Here is a 15,008-nt window from a genome sequence, read left to right as displayed (position 1 = left end):
CATAACCTCATCGAATTCTCATACGATTTGTAAACATTGCCCTCAAATTTTTTTTGAGGGCAAGGACGGCTTTATGGACCGACGCCGAAGGAAAGAAAGAGAAGGAGACAGTGATGACGTCAGCGTACAAGTGCTCATGCGGTGGCGACATCCGGTTGCTCTAGTCGCTCTAGATCGTACCGGGGCGCCCGCCGGTACTGTACATTGTTAATAACGGAGAGTTTTGGGCGCAGTTTAACCATCACCAGGTAGTGATCAGAGTCGATGTTAGCGCCACGATAGGTCCTGACGTCGATAATGTCGGAGTAGTGCCGTCCATTAATCAGAGTGGTGGTCGATTTGCGATTCCGTTTGTTGTGGTGATCCTCCAGGTGTAACGATACGGGAGGCTGTGCTGGAAGAAGGTGCTACGAATGGCCATGCTCTTGGAGGCAGCGAAATCGATGAAGCTTAGGTCATTTTCGTTCGTCAGCTGGTGGGCGCTGAACTTTCCAATCGTCGGTCTGAATTCCTCCTCCTGGCCTTCCTGAGCGTTTAGGTCTCCTATGATGATTTTGACGTCGTGGTTTGGGCAGCGGTCGTACTCGCGTTCGAGCTGCGCGTAAAATGCGTCTTTGGCATCATCAGTGCTTCCCGAGTGAGGGCTGTGCACGTTTATTATGCTGAGGATGATCCCTTGATCCTCAACCTGCACATTCCTTCATCGATCGGCCACCAACCGATCACGAGCCTCTGCATGTCGCTCATCACTATAAAAGCTGTTCCCAGCTCACGTGAGTTGCCGCAACTCTGGTAGATTGTATGATTACTTCTAAACGTTCGCACCATGGATCCTGTCCAACACACCTCCTGCAGCGCTACGATTCCGAACCCTCGGTTCTTCAGTATATCGGCGAGTATGTGGGTGCTCCCGATGTGACAGATCTGCAGTTCCACGTACCGAGCTTCCAATCGCAAGTCCCTTTTCATCGCTGTGGTCGTTGCCATTGGTATAGGTTCGCATTCTTCTCTTGTTGATTTTTCGGTGCCAGTCTTTTCACGGCTGGCTCGCAGGGCCTGACACCAACCCACTAACCCAGGGAGCTGGGCTTACTTTCCCGGATCCTACGGGTTCTGCATTAGCATTTCCTCCACCTACAGTGCTAAATAGCTAGGCTCAAGTGCCAGTCTTTGCCGGGATGGTGTTTTTTTAATGAACGCCCAGGAGATAATATTTCCCATGAGCTTATACTTGTTTCTTGGATACCTCAGGCTGGTGTTCTTAACTCCCAAGAACTAGAGTTTATTACGAGTCCATCCCTTTCGTTGGCCTTATCGCCCATGATGACGGATGCCACCGATTTTTGACGTATGTCGTGTAAGTCGAGTGTGTCCGATTCTCAGCCGAGTAAGAACCTTATAATTTTGAGAATATTCCACATCTCTCCACTCTTATAATGTCGTGCTTTATCCTGCGGAGGACAGCTTCCCGCCTGTAGTGCCAAGTTGCATCCCACTTATTCCTCGAGGTCTGTCTGTTCTAGCGGGTTGCGTCACGAAGAGGGACCGAAATTACCTCCTATGAGCATGACGATCCAGATTTGATAGAACGTCGGCAGCCTCAGTTCCTGAGATGCCTGCGCGTCCGGGTACCCCAGACATAGGTTTTGTTAGTGAACCCTTGTATCTCAATCATCCACGGGTGTCCAGCTTTCCCAAGCTCTAGTGCGGACAGGCAGCTCGCAGAATCTAAGAACATGCTTGAAGTAGTGCATAGGCCTCAACTGAAACCAGACCAGAACCGGTCGCAGCGGCTTATAAATAGGCTCCCCAGACACTCCATAAACTACTCCCTCTTACACTAACGATCCATCGGTGAAAAAGTCTGTGGCCTGAGCAACTTCAGGGTCGGCACGTGCCAGTCAATCTCAGGGACGTCCGCATCCCAGGCTCGTTCCCATAAGCTATGGGCTAATGAAGGGAGGTTCGTTGACATAAGATAGTGCCGTTGACTCGAGACACGCTGTTACTACCGGCATCCCACCAGATATGTTGCCCCTTTCAGGATCCACCCAGCTTTAGTAGCCAGGTCCTCTGATAAACTACCGGTGAAGGCTCAGGTGATTAGACCACACTTGCTCTTTTCGTCGTTTTCGTCGTGACCGAAGTTCAGCATGTCATAGATAGATTATGGCACTCCGCCGCTTTAGTGGATCTCCTGGAGTTCATCTTGCATTTGTCCGTGGTGACCCTCGCTTGCAGCTCGGATTTACGATTTTTCATCATCACAACCCCCGTTTTTTGTGGACGAGTTCTAGTTGTCTGGACCACATTAAATCCTCCACTATACCGATCGAAGGCGCTGCTCTCAGCTCAAGCTCAACGCCCGTTGGTAGCTGTGCGCCTTAATATGCCGTTGTACGCCGTGTTCCATAGTGTCTGGCCCAAGATTGACCCCTGAGGTGTCGTAGAGGAACACCCTGTTCCAAAAGTAGCTCCATGGGATACGTCATCGATTTTCCGGGACTCCTAGTGATATGTGCGCTCTCGATGGCGTCCTAGTTGACACTGTTGAACGCGTTCTGCATGTAAAGCGCAACTTCCGCGTATTCCCCTTTGCTTCTTTTGGAGCGCGATCTCGGTCACATTATCCACTGACCTTATAGCGTTCATCATCTTGTTCACCATCTATTGTCCTATCCGGCAGCCAAATCCAAGAGCCCAGAGTCATCAGAGACCGTCGGCCTCGATAGCACAGTCGTCTCTAACAGCTTCCCGGCGGTGTCCAGCAATGAGATTGGTCTATACACCAACGGGTAACCAGGCGGTGTCCCGTGCTTTGGCAGTGGAAGCCTTTTCCATCTCTCCAAAATGCACCTCTGTTCAGACACATCTGCATAGCCTTTCAGAACATGTCAGGGCGAGACTCGATGGCCGCCTTAACCCTGTAAGCATCGCTCCAGGGGTTTGTTTTGGCCGATTTGTGGTGTCAGTTTCCGTTTTTGCCTGTTTCTCAATGATGCGGGCATTGTTTTTATAACTTTTTTAGTGTTTTGAAAAGCTTAAACCTTCAGTTTTCCATTAGTGGGTTTAGAATTTAAATCCGTGTTAATAAACACTGCGAAATAACGCTGCATTTATGTAAACGGTCGGCACCGGGCCCAGTGCGCAATAGTGGCATAGTTTACGAAACGGCAGATAACTTTTGAAAGAAGAAAAATACATCTCTAATTTTTTATATGTTTTGTATAAATGTCCCAGCAATCAATTGATGTAAAACTTTTGAAAATCGGTGGTTGCCCTCATGGTGAAAAAAATGTTTTGGTATAAAAATCTAAGATGGCGGCCAAAATCAATATGGCCGACCCAACTTTTTATTATTGTAAATAGTAGCTCTATCTTTCCTCTTTTCAACAACAATTCGTTTTGAGGTGGTTGTTGGAGAAACTTTCGAGTAATAACGGTTTAAATGAGCCACCATTTGACCAAAATCGAGGGGTCTGCAAACATTGCTGTGGCTCTAACTAACGGGGGGTCCATCAATTTAAGTAACCAAATGCATTTTTTCTTACTTTTTAGGCGAGGGCTTTCAGAAAATCGACACCTTAAACGTTTTTGAAGACAAGGTGCAAATAGTGGGCCGGTCTCAGCGAGAATTACCCTTATCTCATCCACTGAAGAGTCACCGTCGCCGACAGGGCTATTATTCCTACCTTTTAACTCAAAACCTCTGGAGCTGGCGCCTTATAGGACGTGCCGCCTCCTTCTTCAGCACCATAAACATGAACTTTTGGACTTTGACGAACTTCACCCCTGGATGGATGATCACTGCGACTTTTGCTCCCCGTCCAGATCAGGCTTTGCCCTGTCTTTTCATTTCACGTTCCCCTGTTTCTTCTGTTTGGGATTTTATCTGCAATCTCTTGATTTGGGTACCCACTCTCTGAGCTTCACTCGAACCACTGTGGTCTATTTGATGTCATCGAAGGTTCAATTGACATGGCAATTTTAGTTGAGCATGTCACCAAACTGCAAGTATTTCAAGCACCATTTGGTTGCGATCGGGCAGCCATCAGCTTCGATTACTACAACCTTAGCCTAGTGTTGAGCTTGCTTATATACCCCAAGAAAGAGATAAATCAAACATTATTTTATTCGGTAATAATCCACTGCTATTGATTCAATCTTTTGGATAGATAACAAATAACTTCTGCTTAAGGTAGCTGCTTATTTTTAACAGTGTAAAAACGACAACACATATCTTGTAATGTATGTATTTATCTGTGCATAGAATTTGTATAGTATGTAATTAATTGGTATGTTTAGAACAGTTACTAGATCGTAACCCCAAGCCAGGATACAGGAACATTGTAAAAAACGCTAAAGTAGACGCACTGGAATAATCAAAAAGAATAAAATCAAACTTCATTAATTTCTAGTTTCATTACCATTAGCAAAATGCGCCGGTTTTGCCACGCACCATCGGTTCACTGCACACGCCTTTCTCTGTCTCTCGCTCTCTAACCCAATCCGAAAAAGCGTTCCGGCCACACCCCCAACCCGGAGCTCTCCGCATTCGCGGTCCGCAACGGTTTCAAAGCTTGCAACATCGTGCACATTTCCACAATATGCAATAATAAATCAGTTTACCCACTATAACATTTTAATGAGCTTTTATGTGTGCAGCCAGCCAGCATTTTACGCAGAAACGCACTCGCGCCTCCCGTCAAAGAGTGGTCTAACATCATCCCCCTTTTCCCGTCATCTCCACGCCGAATCCACGGAGCCTTGCATTATGCACCGGCAGCAGCAGCACTCGACGAGGCGCATCAAAACTTCGGCTCGCGTGCTCGCTGGCCCAAAAAGTGCCAGCCACACCACACGCCGGCCCATAAACATATCCACCTACACATCCTATATCAAACCGCACCAACTAAAATCTAAACTTACCGAAATGTTTGCACACTCAACTGCCCACGCTCTGGCTGCTCCGGCACTCATCTCCCGCAGTCCCGCGTAGGTAACCATGTTCACCGGGATTTTCGAAAAAAGCCTCCACGCCCGCGGTGGCACTGGAAGTCTTTTTCAGATGATTTTATGTAGAATTTAGCTAGATGAAAAATTACGATGTTGTTGGATTCGCTCAACTAGTTTTCAATGCAATATCTTATTAACGCGGTATTTTTGCTGACCATAATATAAAATGCGTTGCGGTGCTTCATTGATTCATCGCATTTAGTACGCGTCTCTCGTATACTTTGAGTTCTTGCAAGTTCTTCTCAGATACTGTACAATACTTACTTTCAGTCCTTAGCACCCACGGTTGTGCAGCAGGCCGAATTGAAAAATCTTTATTCTGGGAAATTTCTGTCCACTTGCTCGACTGTCGGCTGCGCTGCCATGAGCCTCTGGGTTCGCCTCTACTGCGATGTCCTGCTGGGTTCCAATCTAACACTTGCTTGAAGCCTACTCGTTTCCAGCCCTACATAGAGTGTAACCGACCCACCTTCACTTTCGCTTCCGAATTTCTGTCGCTATCGGCTTTTGATGACATCGACGGTGGAGCTCCACGCTGGAGATCCAATTGTGAGGCCACCATGCACGAATTATATACCGCAAGCATCTATTGATGAAGACCTGCAGCTGTTGCGTGTTCTCCACTGATTCACACCAGGTTTCACAGGCGTATAGCAGCACAGATTTCAAGTTCGAGTTAAAAATTCGGATTTTGGTGCGTCGACTAATCTGGTTGTTTTTCCATACACTTCTTAAACCTGCAAAAGCAGCCATCGCCTTCTTGATCCATGCACCTATGTCGATCTTGGTGTCGCCATCGGCCGTCATTTGGCTACCATGATACTGGAAGCTTTCAACATTCTCCACTGATTGCTTAGCTACCGTAAAGCTGGAAGAGGATTGACTGTGTTTACATCCAACGATTTGGTCTTGTTGACGTTGATGGTTAGACCTGCCGCTGAGAGGCGATTGGCGAGATCATCGAACTTGCTCTGCATGTCAGAGCACAATTGAGCTAGAAGAGCAACGTCATCAGCCAATTTGGAGTCATTTAGGTGGTCCATGGTAATGGGCTGCCCCAGCAATCCACGATTTGGTTCACGATCAATCGCACCTACCAGGATCTCGTTGATTACGATGAGGAACAGAAGCGGTGATAGTATACATCCTTGCCTCACTCCAGCAACGACCCTGATGGGATCGACAAAACACCGTTGTGCAGTACTATGCACGAAAATGCCCTGTACTGTGCTTCAATGAGCCCGATAATTTTCTCAGGGACACCCTTGCGCTGAGGGCTTCCAACATGTTTCCGTGATTGAGACGGTCGAAAGCATTTCGTAATCAATTAACACCAGATAGAGAGACGCTTGGAATTCATTGATTTGCTCCAGAATGATACGGAGCGTGTCAATATGGTTCACACAGGATCGTCCGGCACGGAATCCTGCTTGCTGCCGTCGGAGAGTTGCGTTAATCTTCTCCTGTATCCGGTTGAAGATCACTTTGCACAGGACTTTGAGAGCGATACACAGTAACATGATGCCCCGCCAATTATCGCATACAGTCAAGTCACCCTTTTTGGGCACCTTTACTAAGACGCCTTGCATCCAGTCTGCCGGTTCCCATATGTTGCAGAATAATTGATGCAGTAGTTGTGGGGGTACTACGGGTCAGCTTTGAGCATCTCAGCTGATATGCGATCGACCCCTGGGGCTCTGATCGATTTCATGCTACGGATGACTGTTTATATCTCCTTCACTGATGGAGCTTCGGTGTTGGCACGGGTAAAGCGTCGAACCCTTGGCGGATCATGCTGAAGTGCTGATGGCGTGACCGACACTTAAAATGGTTTTCAAAGTGCTCGAACCAGCGTTTCAACTGTCCAGACGTGTCTTTCACGGGCATCGTAGCACACTCATCTTGGTCCTACTAAGGCGACGTGAGGGAAACCGCCCACGCTCTTTTGTCCCGTCTACATGAGTGTTTCACTTCCTTCTCGAGAGCCGAATAGTGCTGACGGGCTACGGCTTTGGCTCCTCATGTTTTCGGTCGCTCTATCGTGGCTTTGGCGTTCCTTTGCTCCTCTATCTTCTTCCAGGTATCATCAGTGATCCACTGCTTTCTTTGGGTGCGTAGCTCACCCAAATTATTCTGGCCGGTGGCGATGAAGGCATTCTTGATGGCGCTCCATTGATCCTCTACGCTTCCACCTTCTGGAATATTTGCAGCACGGTTCTCTAGCTTCTCGACGAAGGATCTTTTCTCCGCAAGAGCGGATAGAGCGATCTCCCGATCACTATGTCATTGTTGTCACAAAACTCTACAAACAGCTTTCCGTTTTCGCTAATTTCTCCGAGACCATGGCGTCCCATGACGTGCTCATAGTTCGAGTTGTCGGAACCAACCTTCGCGTTGAAGTCGCCCATGAGGATCTTGATATCACCTTTCGGAATCTTGTCCACGACAGCATTCAGTTGACTGTAAAGGTCTCTTTATCTTGCAATTCGACAGCATCGGTTGGCGCGTAACATTGGATCATGGCAAGGTTTCGAACCCATGTTCTGTATTTGGCTACAATTATCCTCTCATTCATAGGTTCCCATTTTATGAGCGCAGAGTGGGCTAGAGCGCTGAGCATGAAACTTGGCAGAAAACCAACTCCACGATGGCGAGGAGCGTGTTCACCTCGTAGGCCAGAGTATAGCAGAGTTTGACCCGACGCCAATCTGTGGTCTCCAAAGTTCGGCCAACGGATTTTTTTTTTTTGTGAATTTTAACTTAATGCTAATTCTTCACACCACCCGGCCAACGGACTTCACTCAGTCCTAGGATCTCAAGCTTCATACGGCATGCCTCATTGGATAGTTGTGCCAGTATACCCTGCTGGGCTAGGGTTCATACATTGCAAGTTCCAATTCTTGTCCATTGTTTCGCGCTAGAAGTCGTTGCCGTTGAATCAGTTCGTAATCCTTCATTTTCGGTTTCTGTAAAGGTTTTTGAGTTTGTGAAACAGTAGGTTGTTGGCCTAAGGTTCCCTATCCACCGTGGTGGGGTTGCCACCTTAAGTATAGCTTCCGGTGGAGGAGCATTTCATACTCAGCCGCTGGATGCCAGAACAGACACTGTTTGAGCCACACCTCCTTGGTGAACAGACGCTCGAGACGTACCTCCTCAATCTAGCGGAAGTCAGAAGGACAACAATACTCAGTCTGGTACTGCAGACTCTCTTAGCTGGCGATCTTTGTCATTGCTTGACCCGTGGAAGCATGAGGTAGGAACTTGTGAGGACCAGAGCTATGTTGGACGCTCTCCTTTTCGACTCACCGTTTTGCAGCCCAGGTATGCCAACTGACCTTAGCACTAACCATCGGAGGAACCAGGACACAAGTCATCAGACTGCAAAGCTTCTGGCAGAAGCAAGCTGTGTAGGTGATGCCACGGCAACGTCCACAAGGCACAAGGCTGCACGAGTTCACCCAATTGTTCCGAAAACTGTCGGGATGTCCAAGATGTCCGGCCTTCAGAAGAGTCGCAGTTGACAAATCACAGTGCAGGTAACGCAGCTGAACCTGAATCACTTGCACCGATACGCAGCCCAGTAGGGGAACAGAGCCCAAAATGCTAAGATGGGGTAAAATGGTTCAACTCATAAAATCATTCCTGAATGGGGTTTAATCATTGCTATAGGTGAAAGGTGTCAAGATATGTTTGCATTAAACATTCTTCTAGAAGCTAGGCCACCAAACCCACGGAAAATCTCTTGATTTCCCAATGAAAATTAGCAACTTCCGGGTTTTCGTGCTTGCAATTAAGGTTTTCGGGTGATTTTATTACCAGCTATGGGTATCCAAGGAGATTGAGGCACCCATGGAGACGCATGGTTGTTGATGTCTATGCTATCAATGTTAGGGGTCATTCAAATATGACGACCATCGTTTAGCGGGGAATAGGGATGACACTCCATGTATTGAGTATACGAAAAAGAAGTGACAGAGGGGTGAAAGTGAGCCGAAAATGGCAGAAAACAGATGGACGTAATTTTTGAATGTTTTCATGAAGTAGCATCTTACCCCATGGCAGATGGCCTTTTTGCACCACTTCCGTTTTACGAACCAGTTTTTGAAATCGCTAAAAATCGATGAACATACAATAATCTAGTGAATGTTTTTGCTGGAGCATCGAGCAAATATTGTCCAGTTGCTGTTGCCATTTTAAAAGCCTAACAAATGAGGCTATATATCATTGAAAACGATGAAAGTTTGAAAAATGGCATCTTACCCCACTTTCCCCTAGTTGTTTTCTGGTGGGCAGTTTTGGTATGGGGAATAAATATCAAAGCGGACCCATACCGAGAACTCGCAAGCAGTGGCAATTGGGTTGCAGATGGGCCCAGAAAATGGCGGCGATATGGACGACGAGTAAATACTATTTCTGGGAGTTGGTGTCTACTACCTACGAGGCTTGTGGCCGCCAAAGTGAATAGGGCCTTTTTCTGCAGCTATCATGTGCCTCCGCGATGGTCGATCGAACAGTTTACGCAGATGTTGGACAGCATGACAATCGTGCTCACAGGGCTTTCTTTCTCTTCTCTCTTCTTGGCGTAACGTCCTCATTGGGACAAGGCCTGCTTCTCAGCTTAGTGTTCTATGAGCACTTCCATAGTTATTAACTGAGAGCTTCCTCTGCCAATGACCATTTTGCACGCGTATATCGTGTGGCAGGCACGAAGATACTCGATGCCCAAGGAAGTCAAGGAAATTTCCTTTACGAAAAGATCCTGGACCGACCGGGAATCGAACCCGTCACCCTCAGCATGGTCATGCTGAATACCCGTGCGTTTACCGCCTCGGCTATATGGGCCCCCGTGCTCACAGGGCGTAAAGGGTGATACGGTCAAATTTTGGTCACACAATTTTTTTCATAACTTTAGACTGCGTATACCAAAACAGCTGATTTTTGGATCAGTAAAGGTACATTATATGTTGCTTGTACCATAACATTTTCATCAAAATCGGTCTGGTATTTGCGGAGATATTGTTGAACCCTGAGATCTGCAATTTTAAAATTTTGTGCAAAGAGGATTCACAAATAAGAACACATTTTTACTTTTTTATTTATAGAGTTAGAGATACTTAACCGATTTCAATGAAAATTCTTCTGTATGTGAAGTATGCATATCAAAATGTTGTGTAAAAATTTCATTCAACTTGATCCAGCCGTTACAAAATTATATTTGCTTTAGTGGCACCCGGTCAGTTTTTTTCATATTCAAACTGCTACAACTTTGAAGGTATTCATACAAAATGGCTCAAAATTTTACTAAGAACATATTTTCATAATAGTATTATACTGTAAAAGTTTGATAAAAATCGGAGCAGTATCGGTAGTTCTATAATCAAAATTGTGCTTTACTGACCTTAAATTTCTTTAAATTTTAAAAAGGTAGGTCGATGGTTTCATCTATATATCAACCAATACTTAATTGATTTTGATGAAAATTTTATGGTGTAGGCTACATATAATGTAGCATTACTGGTCCAAAAATCAACTGTTTTGGTGTACGCAGTCTTAAGTTTGGAAAAAAAATGTGTGACCAAATTTTAACCGTATCACCCTCTAGGCAGGTGGTAGAAGCAGATGACTTTAATGGCTGGGCCGTAGAATGTGGAAGCCATTTTACGAACCAACGGGGTCAGATCTTACCAGAGGCACTGGCTATGCTAGATATCGACCAGGCTAATGTTGGGAAGCAAAAGTACTTTTAGTCAGGATATAGCGGAGTCGATTATCGACGTTATTTTTTGTATTCCAAGCCTAATATATAGTCCAAACTGGAGGGTAGACGATGCGACTCACAGCGATCACCTGGCTACAGAATCGACTACAACAACAGCAGGCAGCGGGTAGAGGAAGTGATGGATAGGCCAAGGCCAAGCCCTCGGAGGTGGAAGACATCATACTTCAACGTCAAGGTATTTATAGAGGAGCTCTACTCACCGTGAGAGAAACTTACTCGGTTTAGGCAATGCTCTCGTGTGCGTGCTATGCGACCATGCCTAGGTAAGGCCCTAGAAATGGGAGGCCATCGGCTTACTGGTGGACTCAACCGATTGCGGACCTGTGCCGCACCTACCTACGGGCTTGGCGCCGATGCAGCGAGCACGATCTGAAGAAGAGCGAAACGAACGGCTGGTGGCGTTCACCGTTGCCAAAGTCACGCTGAAGACCGAGATAAGGGCAAGCAAAAAGGCCTGATTTGAGAGACTCTGTCCTGAGTGCCAATGCGAATCCGTTGGGTGATGCCTAAATGATCGTGATGACCAAGACAAGAAGTGTAGTGAATCCTACAGAGTAGTCTGCGGAGATGTTGGAGGGCATCATCGGGGAAATTTTTCGCGACATGATCCTAGTTTTTAGCTTCATTTCGTAGGACAGCTGGGGACTTGAGAAGAGGAAAGGATCAATGAGAAACTTGCGGAGATAACAAAGTCATTTAGCATTGGCTCCCAGGTCCGGACGGAGTTCCGAACTTGGCTATTACAGAAACTCCAGTGATATTCAGGTCTATTATGCGAAAATGCCTGTGACGAGGGAGTTCTCTCAGAGGTTTGGAATCTGCAGAGCTTGATTCTGGTAAGGCAAGGAAACCACACGGAAACCCGTTGGCAAATAAAACAATATGCTTGATAGACACAGCGGGAAGAAGATCATCCTCAACAGAATGTTGAGGTACACCAAGGGTGTAAACGGTTCCTCGAGCTACCTGTTCGACTTCCGGAAGAGAAGGTCGACCGTAGATGCTATCTTGTCGGTTACAAAGACCGCCGAGATAGCACTCCAGCGTAAGAAAAGGGGGATTCGCTACTGCGCAGTAGTGACTTTGAATGTGAGCCAATTCGGCGGTTATTGTCGATGCGCTCCAGTGTCTAGTATCCGTACGAGGAGCTATTCCAGGAAACTGGAATTGGCTCATCACAAAACTTAGGTGGTGGTTGTGAACAATTGGGAGTCGGAGCAGCAAGCGACGATCCATACAGGCGATTGCACTATCACTTCGAAGCACTCCGTTAAACATTTGATGGTGTTGATCGACGATAGCATAACTTCGGTAGCTACGTTGAATATGCCTGCAAGAGACCCCCACAGCTATGGTGGCACTGTCTCGAAGGATGTTCAATAGCGCTGCGATGTATGCCAGCAAGAACAAGCTTCTGGCTAGATATGGCGGCCCGTATTGGAGCACGACTAAGAGCTACCGTGGTAAGCTGCAAAGTACTTATAGGCTAATCTGTGCGAGGGTTGCGAGCGCGTACCGTACCGTGTCACACTTTGTGCTCTGCGTCATCACTGCTATGGTGTCTATCGGCATGCTTGTTAGGGAGGGCATGGAGTGCTTTGAAATGCGTGGCACATAGGCATACATAGGACTGCCAGGATGACCTTACTGGTCAAATGGCAGCGGTTGCTTCCGACAGTATCTACATCGTTTCTGGCATGCGGGTTCTCCCGAATGTCCAGTTTGTGCTGGTTTAGAGGAAACGGCGGAACACGTTTTGTTCGGGGACGCTAGCATAAGGCTGAATCACAAAAGGCTGAATGTATGATAGGCAAAATGCGAAAGGCTGAAGTTATAAAACTGTTACATAAGGCTGAAAATTGAAAAAGCTGAAAATGCCTGCATCTCAGCAGAATGGTTGTACTTTCTCTGCCAATGGCCATTTTGTATTTGTATATCGTCTTGCTAGCGCGAAGACACCATTCCCAACGAAGTCAAGGAAATTAACATTCTTGGCCAGAACAGGAATCAAGCCCGTCACTACTTAGGCTTGTGCTTAGTAAAGAGGGTAATGATACCAACGAATACAAAAAGTGACTGATGACATTTCAATAAGAGATTGTCCCCTCTTCAAACATCAGCTATTCTTTCGAGTTTTGATGTTATGGAGATTGATGTCATTACTTCTAATGGTTTCGGTTTGCAGTCACAGAAATAAGCGTTGGTCATTTCATCGCCGACGTTTCGATCCTCGGGTTTGGATCTTCTTCAGGGCTCCAGAGGATCGAAACGTCGGCGATGAAATAAAAGAATCAAAGCTTAGTTCTGTGACTGCAAGCCGAAACCATTAGAAGTCCCACCAAAATCAGTCATCCAAGAAACGATGTCATTACCCGAGCAGAGGAAAAAAAAGCTCAATAATAGCATATTTTGATATGGAGAACAAAAAGTGATATTTATTTGTATGAGGTAAAAGTACTGAAAATAATATCTCAATTTTACTCCTGGAACATCATCATCATAGCATTTAGCTCTTGGTAAGATCTAACCAATAGCAGTGAGCTATTTGATTAATTTTCAAATATCATATTTTGCTATTGGTTAGATGGTTCAAGAATAAATTTTTGCTATTATTTTCAGTACGTTTACCTCAGGGCCGGATTTAAGGGGGGCCAGGGGGGCCAGGGGGGCCATGGCCCCGGGCCCCCACATTTTAGGGGCCCCCACAAAATCTAACTTCAAGTGGGAACCAAAGAAAAACAGTGCTAGAAACATCTTGATTTAATTTTTATCACAATTACTTCTACTCTCAAGATGTGTGTGAAATATTGTGCTTCAAATTAGAAAGAAGTAGATATCTTCCTTTTTAAAATTACAAACTTCCTCTGAAAGTTAAGATTTTTATGGTTTGAACTGATCACTTTTGTGAATTGCACAAGTTAATGCTCCGGAAATACATGAGAAAATATTCACCAGAATTCTGGATGAAATGTTAAGACACATTCTACCGTGACGTTACAACGTTTTGACGCATTTGTAGTCAGATTTTCCTCTATAACTCATGAAAACGAGCGTAAACCGCGAAATATTTTTTCATATTCGGATTCCTTGTAAAATTTCTGATATATTTGACCTATTGAACATTTAGTTTTCATTAGAAAAACGTGTTTAAAATGCGTATTTGTAGCGTGACGTTACAACGCGCTAGAATCCGACCCTCTCTAACGCGCTACCAACATCTTAAAAAATCTGCTCGGATTTTTATGTTATTCTGAATTTTTTTTCCACCATTGAAATTTATTGGTTTGTTCTTCAATTCAATGGAATAAAACATTTAAATTTCGGATTTGTTTTTGAATGATCGACTTTTAAATTTCGTGACGTTACAACGCCCGTTCAGTTTCAAACAGGGTTCTGCTCGCGTTGTAACGTCACGAAAATGCACATCATGTTAGAATCAGAATAATCAGCCAAATTTACCCGAATTTGTGAATACATCATTGCATTATCTTCACTGCTTCAAGGGGAACTTTATTCTACTGAAAATCCGTTTTGTGATAAATGGCTCGGAGGGCCAAGTTATTGCTATCAATAGTATGAATACTTCTTCATGAAGGTTAATGACACCGGCACCCATCTTTGGTTTAGTATCACCCATATTCTTCTAGTTTTGTTCCAAATACTAGCGCCCTGAGATCCGTTATTTTGCACCGCCAGATATTTAAATTTTTCAGCATATAACTCATCACGCCGTCGAGATAAGGCACATTCTACCGTGACGTTACAACGTTTCTAGGCATCCGTAGTCACATTTTGTACTTTAATTCATAAAAACGACAGTAAACCTCAAAATATTTTATCATATTTAGATTCCTTGTAAAATTTCCGACATGTTTGACCTGTTTAACATTTAGTTTTCATTAGAAAAATTTGTTTAAAATGCGTATTAGTAACGTGACGTTACAACGCGCTAGAATTCGACCCCCTCTACCGCGCAACCAACATCTTGAAAAATTTGCTCGGATTTGTATTTTAAACTGAAAATTTCTCCCACCATTGAAATTTATTGGTTTGTTCTTCAATGCAGTGAAATAAAACATTTACATTTCGGATTCGTTTTTTGGATAATCGACTTTTACATTTCGTGACGTTACAACATTCAGTTTCAAACAGGGTTCTGCTCGCGTTGTAACGTCACGAAAATGCACATCATGTTAGAATCAGAATAATCAGA

The sequence above is a fragment of the Aedes albopictus genome, chromosome 1 (genome assembly GCF_035046485.1).
Source record: "Aedes albopictus strain Foshan chromosome 1, AalbF5, whole genome shotgun sequence".
In the NCBI taxonomy this organism is placed as follows: domain Eukaryota; kingdom Metazoa; phylum Arthropoda; class Insecta; order Diptera; family Culicidae; genus Aedes; species Aedes albopictus.
The sequence above is the reverse complement of the archived record's forward strand: the minus strand, read 5'-3'. Positions refer to the sequence as shown.